Source organism: Canis lupus, chromosome 21 (genome assembly GCF_003254725.2).
Source record: "Canis lupus dingo isolate Sandy chromosome 21, ASM325472v2, whole genome shotgun sequence".
Taxonomy (NCBI): Eukaryota; Metazoa; Chordata; class Mammalia; order Carnivora; family Canidae; genus Canis; species Canis lupus.
In genome coordinates this window covers 36,181,484-36,196,283 of record NC_064263.1, presented here as the reverse complement: position 1 = coordinate 36,196,283, position 14,800 = coordinate 36,181,484, and the positions used below count along the sequence as shown (strand labels likewise).

Below are 14,800 nucleotides of genomic sequence, written 5' to 3'. Positions count from 1 at the left end.
CAATTTGGTTAAAACTAGCACAGGTTTATAGGAAAAGCTCTATAAAAGCTCTGGTCTCAGAAACAGCCGGCGACATGCCTTCCAGAATAATACTGTCAGGACCTCAATCCCTGGCTGCAAAGACCTCCTACCCAAAGATTTTCTCTCTATTCTGCTAAATTAAAGGAGGTCGTCCAGTTTCCTCAATAGTTTCCTAATAGTAGAATGACTGTAGTTTTTCATACAAACTGGGGCATTTGAGGGTAACAAGAGGGTGCTATGAACTACTGCTCAGAGGCTCAGAGATAAGGAGCAGGACTGTATCAGGCAAGTTGTTACATAGCCATGAGGAACGGAAGAGGACAACCCTTTACAAAATACCAGTGAATAAAAACTGTCATAAACAGTTATTAGGAGGAAGACAGAGGGTAACTGGGAGGACACAGGAACAAGACCAAATTGCAGTTAAGGAAAAACCGGGCAGAGCAGAACTTGAACTTTGGGGTATAAATTAACCTGGTTCTGGGTTCTTTTCTTCCTCATCTTAAGTCAACTTACAAATCAGATTCGGGGACGCCTGGGTGGCTCAGTGGTTGGATGCCTGCCTTTGGCTCAGGGTGTGATCCTGGGGTCCTGGGGTCCCAGGGTCCCAGGGTCGTTTCCCACAGGGAGCCAGCTTCTCCCTCTGCCTGTGTCTCTGCCTCTCTGTGTCTCTCATGAATGAATAAAATCTTAAAAAAAAAAAAAAAAATCAGATTTGACGATGCACTGGACTTGTGGCTACAAGTGCCTTCCAGGTCTATCTCCCGAACTCCCAGTTTTTCCTTGTTGATATCTATCAAGGTCTTGGATTGCTTCAGTGTAAGGCGCTCGGGCAGTTAACGCAATCAACATTTATCATAAGGAGCAAGTCGTTCTGCATTATTGAAATTACTCTTCCTCAAGTAAAAGCATCTTCCACCTTAGATATTTTCAATGGACACCTGTAGGCCCCTCACTAAAACCAGGAAACAAGCAGAAACATAAACTTATTTTAGGACGTCACTCTGAGTATCAACCTTAATCATCTGACCAGCAAAACAAATGCACACATTTCATGGGGGGCAGGAGGGTGCCATGGTGAGTACAGCGTGCTAACCAGATTCAGTGCTGTATTGATTCCATGACATATGTCACATACCATAAAATCTACCCTTGAAAATTCTATAATTCAGTGGCTTTTAGTAGATTCACAGGTCGTGAATTGTCTTTAAATGTGCCTCCCTCCTCTCCTCAACGGTCAGCCTGCCTGTCTCCAAAAGCCTCTATCCTTCCCCCTAAGTCCATTCATCTCTTAACAATCTTTAATTTTTTTTTAAGATTTTATTTATTTATTCATGAGAGACAGAGGGAGAGAGAGAGCCAGAGACACACACAGAGAGAGGCAGAGACACAGAGAGAGAGAGAGAAAGAAGCAGGCTCTATGGGCATGGGACTCGATCCCAGGTCCCACACCCTGGGCTGAAGGTAGACGCTCAACTGCTGAGCCACCCAGGCGCCCCAACAATCCTTAATTTTAATTCTTAATTTGAAGGCTGGGAAACCAGTCACTCTGAGTTCCATATACCCTGGTTAAGAGACAACAGGAGAGGTCCATAAAGTGCAGGTGGTCCCCAGCCCAGGCTCACACCTGCCTGGCTCAGACTAGTCATTGGAAGTGGCTCATGTCAAAAAGTATGGGGACACTGACACACCCTGAAGTATAGCTGACCAGCTTAGGACAGAAGACTCTGAAAACACAGCTTACAACCCACCAGCTTCCAGAAGAGATCCAGCTCATCTATCCAGGGTATACCTGGGTACTAACCCAAAGAGACACTCACCTTGGATTAACAAGCATCCTCTGTAATACACAAATACACTGGCAACAACAATGGATGGACTGCCATTCACACAAGTGTGAATCAGTATTTGAGTATATTAAAGGACCACAGAAAGGAGTCTAGGGCAACCCGGGTGCCTCAGTGGTTTAGCGTCACCTTCAACCCAGGGCGTGATTCTGGAGACCAGGGATCGAGTCCCACGTCAGGCTCCCTGCATGGAGCCTGCTCCTCCCTCTGCCTGTGTGTGTCTCTGCCTCTCTCTCTCTCTGTTCTCATGATTAAATAAATAAATCTTAAAAAAAAAGAAGAAGAAGAAGAAAAGAAGAAGAAGAAGAAGAAGAAGAAAGAAGAAGAAAGAAGAAGAAAGAAGAAGAAAGAAGAAGAAAGAAGAAGAAAGAAGAAGAAGAAGAAGAAGAAGAAGACGACGACGACGTCGTCGTCGTCTAATACAGGGGGCAAAGATTTCATTTCAGAGCTTGGAGCACTGAGATGAATAGGATGGTCTGGGTTCCAGCAGCAATCACAACGGCAGGTCTAGCCTTTTGAGGTAGCTCTTACCTAGCTTTCCCACAACCCTTCAAAGTAGGTAGCAACAGTTCCATTTTCCAGATGTGGAAACCAAAAGCAGAAAAGCTGCCTGGTCCCAAACAGGTATTAAAAAGTCCACTGGGATGGGAAGGGAGCGTGTCGCTGGCTCAGTAGGTATAGAATGTACTCTTGATCTCAGGGTTCTGAGTTCAAGCTCTACGTTGAATGTGGGGCCTACTCTAAAAATAAAATACTAAAGAAAGTTAAAAAAAAAAAAAAAGTGCAGAGGCACCTGGATGGCTCAGTTAAGCATCTGCCTCTTGATCTCAGCTCAAGTTGACCTCAAGGTTGTGAGTTCATGCCCTGCAGTGGGTACAGAGCCTACTTTAAAAAAAAAAAAAAAAAAAAATTTAAGCACAATAGGGGCAGCAAAAGTAGGGGAGAGGTACCTCTCTGCCTCTAATTTTGTCATACCTGAAGCTTGATCCCTCAAGGTTCCAGGGACAATTCCTTAATGGTCTCCCCAGCAGGTCCAGGGCCCCAAGCACAATCTATGAGAAGAAGAGTTCCATGCAATCATCTAAGAGAACTTTCAGAACCCAATCCCCAGGGGCACCTGGGTGGTTCAGTGGTTGAGCATCTGCCTTCAGCTCAGGGTGTGATCCTTGGGTCCTGGGAGGAGTTCCACATCAGGCTCCCTGCATGGAGCCTGCTTCTCCCTCTGCCTAGGTCTCTGCCTCTATGTGTGTGTCTCTCATAAATAAAATCTTTAAAGAAAAAAAAAATAAGAACCCAATCCCCGAGTTAGGAGTGCAGCTTCCAAGGAAGAGTCTAAGAAGTAGCCTTCTTTCGGGTGGACAAAGGTACACCATGCTACCCACCCTTGGAAGCATTTCCATTTAATTCATAGTACCACTTGGCAAAAAACAACCTCACATATTATATATTTACTGATGGGTTTCCTCCATCATTTATTAATAGAGGAAGGATGGTTCAAAGCAATAAATGGTCTCAGACTTCACGGGATACCTCAGCCACTCATGCATTTGAATCCATTTGCCTGCAACCTGAAGTCCAGCTCTTCTAATTAACTCTGCCTCGGCCTTGGGTGTTCCTCAAGAGTCACTGTCCAGGCTGACCTGGTAGGAAATCTATGAAGACCTGGCATTCAAGATAACATCTGAAATTGGTATTTACTAAGCATGTATTATGTGTCAGGCCTACAAGAGGTGTTATATTGAAATTCAGAGATGAGGACACCAGAGCTCAGAGAGCAATTTGTCCAAGGCCGCAAAACCAGTAAGTGGCTGAGCCAAGTCCAACTAAGGAGTGTCCTACTCTGGATCTGAATTTTTAAAACTACATTATTATACTACTTTTTTCCAAACCAGAGTCAGGAAGTTTCCTAACTCCACTCCCCTTGTCAACCAGTTCCCTCCACTTCTTTCAATTAATTGCTCAGAGCCAAGTTTCAGATCTATAGGTTCAGATCTGTAGGAGCTCATGGGCAATAAACCTTTTCTATCAGTATTTGAAGGCTGAGGTCACTACTCTAGAGAGTATTTCGGGGGGGAGGGGGTCATTTTTTTTTTTAAGGACTTAGTTCCAGGGACACCTGGGTGGTTCAGTGGTTGAGCATCTGCCTTTGGCTCAGGTCATGATCCTGGGGTCCTCCGATGAGTTCCACATCAGGCTCCCGGCAGGAAACCTGCTTTTCCCTATGTCATATGCCTATGTCTCTTCCTCTGTGTATCTCACGTATAAATAACAAAATCCTTAAAAAAAAAAAAAAAAGGACTTAGTTCCACACTACTCCCAAAATGGCATCTGGCAAAAAATAAACTCTTTCCCTTCAAGACCCAACTCCAATATCACCTTTTTTAAGATTTTGTATTTATATATTTAACAGAGAAGGAGAGAGCATGGGGCGGGGGGGGGGGAGGGGGGGGAGCGGGCGTTGCAGGCAGAGGGAGAAAGCAGGCTCCCCAGAGCAGGGAGCTGAATCAGGGCTCAATCCCAGGAACCCGGGATCATGACCTGAGCTGAAGGCAGACACTTAACTGACACGCCACCAAGGGGCCCCTCAACATCACCTTCTTTTTTTTTTTTAAAGGTTTTTTTTTTTTTTTAAGATTTTATTTATTTATTCATAAGACAGAGAGAGAGAGGCAGAGACACAGGCAGAGGGAGAAGCAGGCTTCATGCAGGGAGCCCGACATGAGAGACTCAATCCAGGGTCTCCAGGGTCATACCCTGGACCAAAGGCAGGTGCTTAACCCCTGAGCCAACCGGGCTGCCCTCAACATCACTTTCTCTGCAAAGGTTTCCTCAGTCTCTACCACTGAGCAATATAGCTGTTTGGATATTATCAAGAGCACAAGAGCACTTAGACAACTGTGTTACTTTCCCTTTATTCTGATGTTACATAAGGAAATTTATGCTCCTAAAAACTACACATGGTTAAAAAAAAGAAAAAGCCCCTTCCCAAACTACTCCCTCAAAACCACCTCTCTCAATAATAGAAAATCACTCAGATCCTTTTGGAGAGCGATGCAAACACCATTCTTCAACTTTTCATCAGCTCTAACACACCAATAGTTGCAAAATGCAAAATGATTTTATTTCTAAGAAATATTGCTGTGAAACCAGCCATGCCAGAATGCTGACTTATCACTCAGAAATCGAATTTCATACAGACTGAAACTTTTTTTATCATACAGCGATCATGCACAGAAAGAGATAAATAAGCAAAATAAACCAGGTAAGATACACCTAAGACAACTTCTTAGAGATCAACGTCTGTGCTTTTCCACACAGTATCACCCTCATACCAAGAGCACTGGCAACATCGAGACCGTCCTTAGGAATGCCCTAGCGTGGGCTCCTGGGTTCTCTCCCTCTCCTGCACCTGTCCCTCAGGCTTGCATGAGTGTATGCAACCACACTGCTGAGCACGGCCACTGCCCGGCCAGCCGAGACTGCAGGGCACATCCCAACTTCAAATATAAGAAAAGCTGCACAGTGGAACGCAGGCAGTACGAGATATACAGCTTCCCCACTGGATCGTGATGATCTCTCTACAGGCCTGTTTCCCTTGCCAAACTACAAACTTCGCAGGGGTGTTGACTTACCACTGTTCTTTGACCACCTTTGCGGATCGCCAAATCCCCGGCACCCAGGAGCACCTGTAAATGTTTAAACATGCAGGGGCAAGTAGCAATCTTACACAGAACGGGGAGCATCTGGATTTCAATGTGCCCAAGGTGGAAGGAAGTGAGAAGAATGAAAAGCCAGGCCTGGTGTAGCAGCAGTAGGCTCATCTCTTGAATGCCGTCAGGCTCTGCTACGTCAAGGGATACCACTTGAGGAGCTCTCCGAGCAGCCTCACTACCAGAAAGTAAAACTGCCTCTGCAAGCAGCCAGACAAGAATTAGCCCCTTCAAACCCTTGCCAGCAAGCCTGACACACACCTCACCTCTATAATCACATCTGGAATCAACTGCTACACTCCCAAGGGGTAACAGATGATTGCCAAACACGGGGAAGATGGTTTTGTTCGTTTTATTGTTTTTCCTGCATAGAAAGATGCAACCTTATCTTTTTGTACAGCTGTATTTTTTTTTTAATTTATTTATGATAGTCACACAGAGAGAGAGAGGCAGAGACACAGGCAGAGGGAGAAGCAGGCCCCATGCACCGGGAGCCCGACGTGGGATTCGATCCCGGGTCTCTAGGATCACGCCCTGGGCCAAAGGCAGGCACCAAACCGCTACGCCACCCAGGGATCCTGTACAGCTGTATTTTTAAAACCAACTACATCTTAGTGAATTCCATAAAGATTCAGTATTTGTTCACAAATACAGGTGGAGAGAAAGTCCATTCGGAGTGGGGAGGAGGGATGGCCAAATTTAAACTGACTGGATCAGAAGAATTAGAATATCTAAAGCGAAGGTTCCCAACCAGAGGTGGACACCACCACGGACCTCTTAAAACCACAGAAACTTTGTACCCAGCCCAGCCCCCCTAAATCTCCAGGGGTAATGTCCGGGCTGGGCTGTTGAAAGATCTGTGGAGGTCACCGTGCACGCGCTCAGGTGGGAACACTGGTGCAGCAGAGGCACAGGGGCCGGAGTGGAAGGAGCTCTCACCTGGATCTGAGTCAGAATCATCCTGAATTAGCCACACAAAAGGATCTGTGTACCGTGAATCACAAACCCAGAAGTCAAAATGTGGGAAAAGATGAGAGAGCCCTGGAAAGGTGAGCAAGAACATCCAGGGAGGGTGGGCTGGAAAAGGGCAGGAGGGTCTCACTGTGGTTTCCCCCAGGTGCCTGGTGCATAGTGGGGACACATATTTGATGAATGAGACTCACTCGGCTGATAAGCACATGCTGATGCACATCACCAAGCTTCCACAGAGCCACCTACTGTGTGCAGAAACCCTGAGTCAGCTCCAGCAACTCAGGCCAAGAGTCCCTCTGGCGGTTCCCCACTGGAAGAATAGTTTTCCTTCAGGAAAGACAGTGTAGAAGTGTTCTAGAAGCATGGCCCTCTTTAACAATTCTTAGTCATCAAGGAAGCCTCTTTCTGCCTCCAAATCACAGATGACTCTTCTCCTGGTTCCCAGTTATGTAGGTCACCCATCAATTTTATATTTTATGATTAAGGTAGAACTCAAAGGTGAAAGGAAATTAGGGAGGTATTCTGAAAACGCAACAAAATGAGAAAACCTTTTACCAAGCTAAGAAAGAACAATATCGGCCTTATCTTATCTCTCCGGTGTTTAAAACAAAGGCAGATTTTGAATTACGGGAATTTCTCAGCTCTGCCTCTATGAAAAATGCTATTGGAGGGGCACCCGGCTGGCTCAGTGGTTGAGCATCTTGCCTTTGGCTCAGGTTGTGATCCCAGGGTCCTGGGATCGAGACCCGCATCAGGCTCCCTGCGAGGAGCCTGCTTCTCCCTCTGCCTATGTCTCCGCCTCTCATGAATAAATAAATAAAATCTTTTTTTTTTTTTTTTAAGAAAATGCTATTAGGTAGCTTGTCTTCCATTTTGCTCTCAATGAAAACACTTGCTAAGGTCTTCTGAGGGTTCCAGATTTCTGGCCGGGGCTGCCATCCCTCAGCTGATGGGGGGCTCTTTCTGACTCCAGCCACCACGGTCTCCCAAAGGCTTTGAGATGAAAAGGCAGCCAGGGGAAGGGGCTGAAAGAGATTCCACCAAAGGAAGCATCGCTCACAACGGTTTCAATGGTCTGCAATCAGTTAGCCCCCAGGACATCCCCAGCCACAGGGATGGGTGATCTGAAAATGAAGCATATCAAAATGCTATTGATAAGCTAAATTACCAGACAGCTTATCTGAGGCCCACATCCGCCATATGGTGCCCCAACTTCTGCCGCCTGTTGCGGCCGCAACAATAGGCACGCCTACCCGGAGAGCACCGTCGGACAGAAACCCAGCAGCAGCGGCATGTGATGCCGCTGCTGTGTTTACATTTTATTCTGCGCTATTAGCCTCGTGCCTCCCCCACCATCCCAGGAGGGCCTGCAACACAGCACACATTCGACATCAAAAATATGCGTTACCTACAGGACACACGCACGCCCGCGATGCGTGTGTGTGTGTGTGTGCGTGCGCGCAATGTGTGCACCCAGGTATACATCAGGTGAAGAGAGCAAACCAGATGTCAGCCCCGGGAACGGAGCTGCCTGGTGGGGGAGGGCGAGCCAGGCGGGCTCCCAGCGAGAGCTGCAAGCAGACAATGCGCTTTTCTCAAAACACTCGGGCGGGCGGGCCTCGGGGAGTGGCTATTTAAAACACTTGGCTCCTTTTATTTCACCACCGTGGAAGTGAATTCGGCTCTTAAGTGCCAGAGCAAATGAAGTCATTTGGTTTCTGCGGGCTCCCTTTGCATTTCAGCAGAAGTCAGAACTGGACGAAAGTCGGAAGGTCCAGCTGAAGTTGTTCTTTCTTCCAATTAAAATTGATTCCACAGAGGATTTGGCGCCTGGGCTTCATTAACTTTTTTTTTTTCTTTCTTTCTTGGAAAAGGCTCTAAGGTCGCAGAAAATTTAAAGGACATCAGGCAGTGGAATGAACGCTGTCAAAGATGCCTCCTGTCATAGAATGCCATCAGGTCAAGATGTAAAGATGAACAAACAAATGCAGATAGCACCTTCTAAAGGCTTGGTTGGTATCCAAGATTAATGGTGGTTCTCGCTGAATGAATTCGTAAGATTTCTGCATTTATTGCTTTCTACTCCCTACCCTCTAAAGAGGTTCCTCTCTTCACAGAGATTTTATCATTAACGGTAATAAAATATTCATTTATTTATAGTTTACTACCTATTAGGTAAAAGACACTGGTTTTCAAAGAGACCTCAGCAACACATAGCATCCGGTTGTGCAAAAATGTACAAGATGCAGGTTTGGTTACAGTGCAAAGCAAAAAAAAAAAAAAAAAAAAAGGACAGTCAATCTAACATTCAGATCTAGTTAATTATTACAGAAAAGCACTCATTTTCATCCCCCCCACAATTACCAACACCTAAGCAGAAAACATTCTTGGATGAACTTTTCAAATTTTCTTAAACATTCTCAGTTAAAAAAAAAAAAAAAAAAAAACTCCTTTCAAGTTAAATTGAGATTGCACTTGAACTCCATCCAAGAGCAGAGCTGAACTGAATTATGATAATTAGAAAGCTGTGCCTATAAAAAAGCGGCGCAGTTCATGCATTTTTTTTAAAAGTTCATGCCAGAGAATATAAGTTCAATATGTTCTCACATAATTAACATTTCCCACCATTAGCAGCAGTTTTTCAGTTTATATATCAGTAAAAACAACAGCACTCGTCATTGTTGTATATTCCGAGTCAATAGTGTTTCAGTCACTGTACACATACATCTAAATCTGTCAGACGCCTAAAAGCAACCAGAATTCCCCACTGGAGACGATGGGGGTGCTTAACTTGTTCATTAATAAGCTGCTTTTTTTCTTTTAAACCCATTTTCCGATGCTGGGTCCTATTGCTCAAACTAACACTGCTAATGAAATCCTAGGACAGAGCCTTAAAAACGAATGTGAAAAAGAGCAGAAAGCATTACATCAGGATAGTAAATATTGATGGGGGATAGTAAATGTGGGGGCGTGGGGGGGGGGTGAGTACAGCCAGGATGGAGACTTCCCTTGGCCTGCCACAATCATGTAGAAAGAGAACAGCCTCTAAGATTCCCCCTCCCCCTTCCAATCAGGAGAGAGACCAGTGGTTTCACAGCTAGGACTCCCAGACTATGGAAACTATTTTCTGAGAATCCTCCCAACCATGCAAAAAAGCCAGTGACAGCACTTAAGAGCTCAGAGGGACCCACCCTGTAAGAAATACCATCCTCAAAACCCACCCTTCAAGGCATCCTATTTGCTTTCACTAAAATAAAAATACATATTTTTTAAAGATTTTATTTATTTATTTATTCATGAGAGACACAGAGAGAGAGAGGCAGAGGGAGAAGCAGGCTCCATGCAGGGAGCCCGACGTGGGACTCAATCCTAGGTCTCCAGGATCAGGCCCTGGGACGAAGGCGGCGCTAAACCGCTGAGCCACCCGGGCTGCCCAAAATACTTATTTCAAAATTCTCTTACTCGGCACCATGAGGAAGGCTGAACCTATCTGAAGAGATGGCTGAATTTCAACTGTGAGTTCCAATATGGGATGGGGTCAAGGACGCTTAGGACGAGACTCTTTACAGGCTGGGGACTCTGAATAGCTCCCAGCTTTGAAAACAAAACAAAATAAAAACACGCACAGAAACACTCCAGATATGTAGATCCGAATATTCGGGCATTCCACAAACTATTCCAGAAGAGGGAAGGCCCAAACTTCCCAGATCTCAGAAGTATGCAGTCATCACAATACGAGGGGGACTAAACTGGGCTTTGTCAGAAAGCCCAACCCTGACACATTAAGGGCTTAACACGGACCTGGACCTGGATTACTTAATTGTATCACCTTTGTGAATGTGAAAGAGTAAAATATATCACTGATATTGTTCAAACATGATCTGGGATCTGATTGAAATACCACAGGGCAATCTGTGGCTTCTACAGATAAAGTAAGAAAAAGCACCGGGCAGCGATCAAAGATTATTCTAGCCATCAATCAGTCCAGTAGCCCAGCAGCAGAGCCCAAGTTTGTCAAAGGACAAGCAGCTTACAATATACTTTTTTTTTTTTTTTTTTTTGTGCCGAGTTCAGAAGTAGGACACCAGCGCTTGCGGCAGTTCCAGTCTCTGAACTCTAAAGAGGAAGCCGTAGTGCGCGCCTTGGTCAACAGAAAGGTGGACTCTGATTTCCTTGCCGGGCGACCGAGAAAGCCGGACACTCGCTCTGGACAGTATTCTTCAGTCTTTGGGGGAAAAAAACAGACCTGAAAAGTTTTATCACTAAATGGATCCAACCCCTAGGCACAGCTTTCACTCAGCAGCATTTTTATTCTTTCGCAATCTCTTTATTGGAAACAAGACAACGTGCCCAAAATACAAGCTTGAAAGTGTTATCTACCTACTGTCTGCATGTGAACACGGTCACTTTACACTGGATCACAAACGCAGTTATTTGCACCAACCTTTTGAGTGATAAAACACTACGATTTTCATTTGCAGGCAGTATAATTATGCTCACAATTAACGCATAATAATACATGAGATTAGAGAGAAAAGTAATCCCACAGATGCACAGGCTCTGGTTTGACCATGTAGGAGAGATCGATCCCTTTCTAAAACAAGGAACCTTCAAACACGGTTAATAGTACAGCTCATTTCTTCAAAGGCCTATCTAACATCTGAGATCTACATTCTCTCACTGTTCCTGTTACATACTTTTCTCCTGAAAATATAACAAATATGATCTAGAAATGGATGATCCACTACAAGTATATTCTTCTCAAATTTTCCCATTGAGAGATGCCCTCCTGTACTCACTGTTCTGCAGCGTCGGAACTCAAAACTGTTTCTAAATGACTAAAGCACAGGCAGCAAAAAAAAAAAAAAAAAAAAAAAAAATTCAAACACCCTCTTCCTTAAGACTTGCTTGTCCTTTTTCTTAATAAAAGGGGACATTGGTCCCCAGAGTGTATGAATGCATAATTCTCCCTGTATAAAGTAACAGAGACAAAAAAGGGAACCGAAGAAGCTGACTTCTCCCAGAGTGCCCCCTCCCCCCCCCCACCCACCCTCACATATAATTAGTCTGCTGCTGGGGCCTAGGCACACATTGTACCACAATGCAAGGAAGCGCCTAGCAGCCTCTCCCTGAGAAATTTGTTTCAATCCGGCTCAAACTAAACTAGGTTGCACTCCCTCTTTAAATTAAATCTCATTAAGTATATGTCGTGATGAGTCCTGGTTTATGTTTTGGGAAAAGGGGAAAAAAAAAAAAAAAACCTCCATCAATGTCTCAAGCATGTTCTCTGGATGGAGTTCTATTTCTTACTTTATGAAAGATCACTAAGAGGAGGAATCTATACAAAGATTATATCTTATATTCAAAAAAAAATTTTACAGTCAAGGCAAAGTGTCACATTGGTTTTGTTTCAAAATTGTAAAAAAAAAAAAAAAAAAAAAGACTATTCTAATATTCCCCTAAAATTGTGGATCAAATAATACTTTAAAAATAAAATGGTCTACGTTGGCACTTTTATACCATCAGCAAGAACCAGGAACACAGCTTATCAGTTCATTTTTCAATACCAACAACAAATAAAAGAATTACAAACTCGGTTTAAAATCTGAAACCTGAGAGCTCAACACCGAGTTGCACATACAAAGAAATACTAAACAAAAATATCTGTGACCATTTATGGAAATACTGAGATTAGAAAAATAAGCCTTTCCCCCCACTCCCCCCCCCAAAAAAAATAATCAGCAATTCAAAACCTCGCTGTTGACAAAGGTTCAACTAATCCATTTGTCTTTCCTGAGTCACTTTGTAATGAGTTCTACTATTTCCCTCTGAAGAGGAAAGATTCTTAACCAAAGTTGGATCTAAGTCTGGCCCCAAAGACTGTCTGTGCTAGTTACAAAAGGGCACAAGCCCAATAGTGAAAGGATGAAGCTCTGGACACAGCCCGAGATACGCTGCCCCAGCACTGCCTTCAGAGTGCCCCCGTGCCTGACACCCCGGCAGGAGTCCCCGGCGGGCGACACAGAAAGGAGCCCACTGCCTGCTTTGACAATGCAGTCAGATCACATGCTCCCGAAGGGATCGCTCTACTCAGGTAACCACCTGCAGGCACTCAGCACACCAGCAAACGGATCAGACCACCAAAACTTCCAGAAACCATCAAGGAGAAGGGTGGGGAGGAAGAAACAGGTGGTTGCCCTGAACTGCTAAGTGTTCTGCTCCTTTGCAGTATCTGCAGCATTTTAAATTCTCTTGTTTAACCATTTTGAAACCTGATAGGTTTCGCAGACCTTTCCATCCCAGGACCTGGGCTCCCTCCAAGGCACTGTTTTTAAAACAGGCCTTTTTACATTACCCGCTCCTGGAACATCATCTGTCTCTAAGTTTCCAGCGCTTACTGAGGTCAATTTTCATTTCTGCAAATCACAGGCAGCCACTTGCTTCTGAGAAGTTAACAAGCCTCCTGAGAAATGCTGGTGGCTGCTATTTCATTGTTTCATAAATATTTTTATACAGTGACACCATTCAGACCTTAAATAAATCTTTAAAAAAAGAAAGACAACTAAAAAGCAAAGAAAATGATGATCTGGATTTTATTTATTTCCGTGGGAGGAAGAATAAGGCAAGGGTGAGCTCCCCTATTGTTTCCAACTCATTTAAAAATGTTCCTTCAGTTCAAAAAAAAAAAATTATATATATATACATGTACACACACACACACACACATACACGCACACACAAATGCATTTTAGAAAAGAGAAACTCGTGGAAGTTGAACTTTCTTGAAAACGGGCCTCTGGACTTTGGAAAAACAGTGTTGCTGCTGCGAACAAAGACTAAGAAGTACCCCCTGATTTTTCTGCTCTCCTGGGGATCCTCTCTCTTCCAATAAACAAACAAATCCCCCAGTATTTCCTACCGAAGGGAAGTTTTCCAGGGAGAGTCTCCTCCAGGGTTTGGTGGTAAGTGCGACTCAGTCTTTTTTGGACACAATGTTTCTGCTGACTCCTGAAAATTTTCCACTTGAATGTGCAATGAAGCGGCGGCGGCGGCGGCGGCGGTCCTGGAGCAGCGGCACAGGCGCCCGTGCCTGCTTTCATCTTAGGGGAGGAGCGAGCCCCGCCGGCGGCCACCCCGCGGGTCGGCGGGCCCCGGGCCCCGGACCCAGGACCCAGGACCCAGGACCCCGGACCCCGGGCCGCGGAGGGCGGCGGGGGGGTCGCGGGGGCCGGCGGCGGGGGCTCCGGGGAGGAGGAGGAGGAGGGGGCCCCGGGGAGGGGGGTCGGGGGGGCCGCCGGCTCGGGGCTCCGAGGCGGCGCCCGCTGCCCTCCGCGCCCGCGCCCGCGCCGCTCCGAACTTCTGACTTCCCCGAGAGACCCGTGCAAAGTGCCCGAGGCTGCGAGCGTGTGCGTGTGCGTGTGTGTGTGTGCGCGTGAGCGCGCGTGCGGGCGGGGCGCGGGGGGCGCGGGGCGCGGGGGGCGCGGCCGGCCGGGGAGCCGCCTGTTGCCGCGCGGGCTCGGCAGCGCGCGGCCCAACTTGGCGTCCCGGCAACTCGCGCGGCGGCGGCGGCGGCGGCGGCGGCGGCGGCGGCGGCGGCGGCGGCGCTCACCTGGGCGGGGGCGGGGGCGCGGGGTCCCGCGGGGTCCCGCCGCCTGCCCGCCGCCCGCCGCACACAAAGCGGAGCGGCCCGAGCCGGCCCCGCGCCCCCCTTGCCCCGCGCGCCCCCCCTGCCCCGCGCGCCCCGCGCCCCCCTTGCCCCGGCCGCAGCCCCGCGCGCCAACTTACCTCGGCGAAGGGAGCCGCCGCGGCGCCCGGCGAGTCGGAGGCAAACTTCGGCGCCGCTTCCCCCGCCCGCAGCTCCGCGCCCGGCTCCCTCCGCGGCTCCCGGCGCCCGGGCCGGGCCACCCCACCCCTCGGCCGCGCGGCGCTGCTGCCCCGGGCCCGGCTGCCCGCGGCTCCGGGCGAAGGCGCACGGGGTGGGGGCGGTGGGGGCGGTGGGGGCGGCGGGGGCTTCACCGCATGGCCCGCGTCCCGCCGCGGCCGCCCCGGGCCCGGGCCCCGCCGCGCGGACCGGCCCGCGGGGGGGAAGCGAGTCTGCGAAGTGCTGGGGGCGCCCGCGGCGGGCGGCGGGGCCGCGGCGGCGGCGGCAGAGGCTCGGCTCGGCTCGGGCGGCGCGGCGCGGCGCGAGCGATGCTAAGAATGTTCGGAATGAGGACAGGAATGAAATGAACGCCAGGACCGAACTCGCTC

The 14,800-nt window shown here is 47.6% G+C and overlaps 1 protein-coding gene across 5 annotated transcripts in view; it reads right to left on the bottom strand.

Moving 5' to 3' along the window:
• TEAD1 (TEA domain transcription factor 1) overlaps positions 1 to 14,462 on the bottom strand; it is a 269,130-nt gene extending 254,668 nt beyond the window's left edge. For 3 of the 5 annotated variants that reach the window (XM_049099154.1, XM_049099155.1, XM_049099156.1), the window contains exon 1: positions 13,470 to 13,558. The gene's annotated coding sequence lies outside the window, so the exon portion shown is untranslated. Of the gene's footprint in view, positions 1 to 13,469; positions 13,559 to 14,335 lie in introns of those variants that run through there. The other 2 variants (XM_025459518.3, XM_025459522.3) reach the window with 1 other exon arrangement.
• Positions 14,463 to 14,800: the final 338 nt, after the last annotated feature.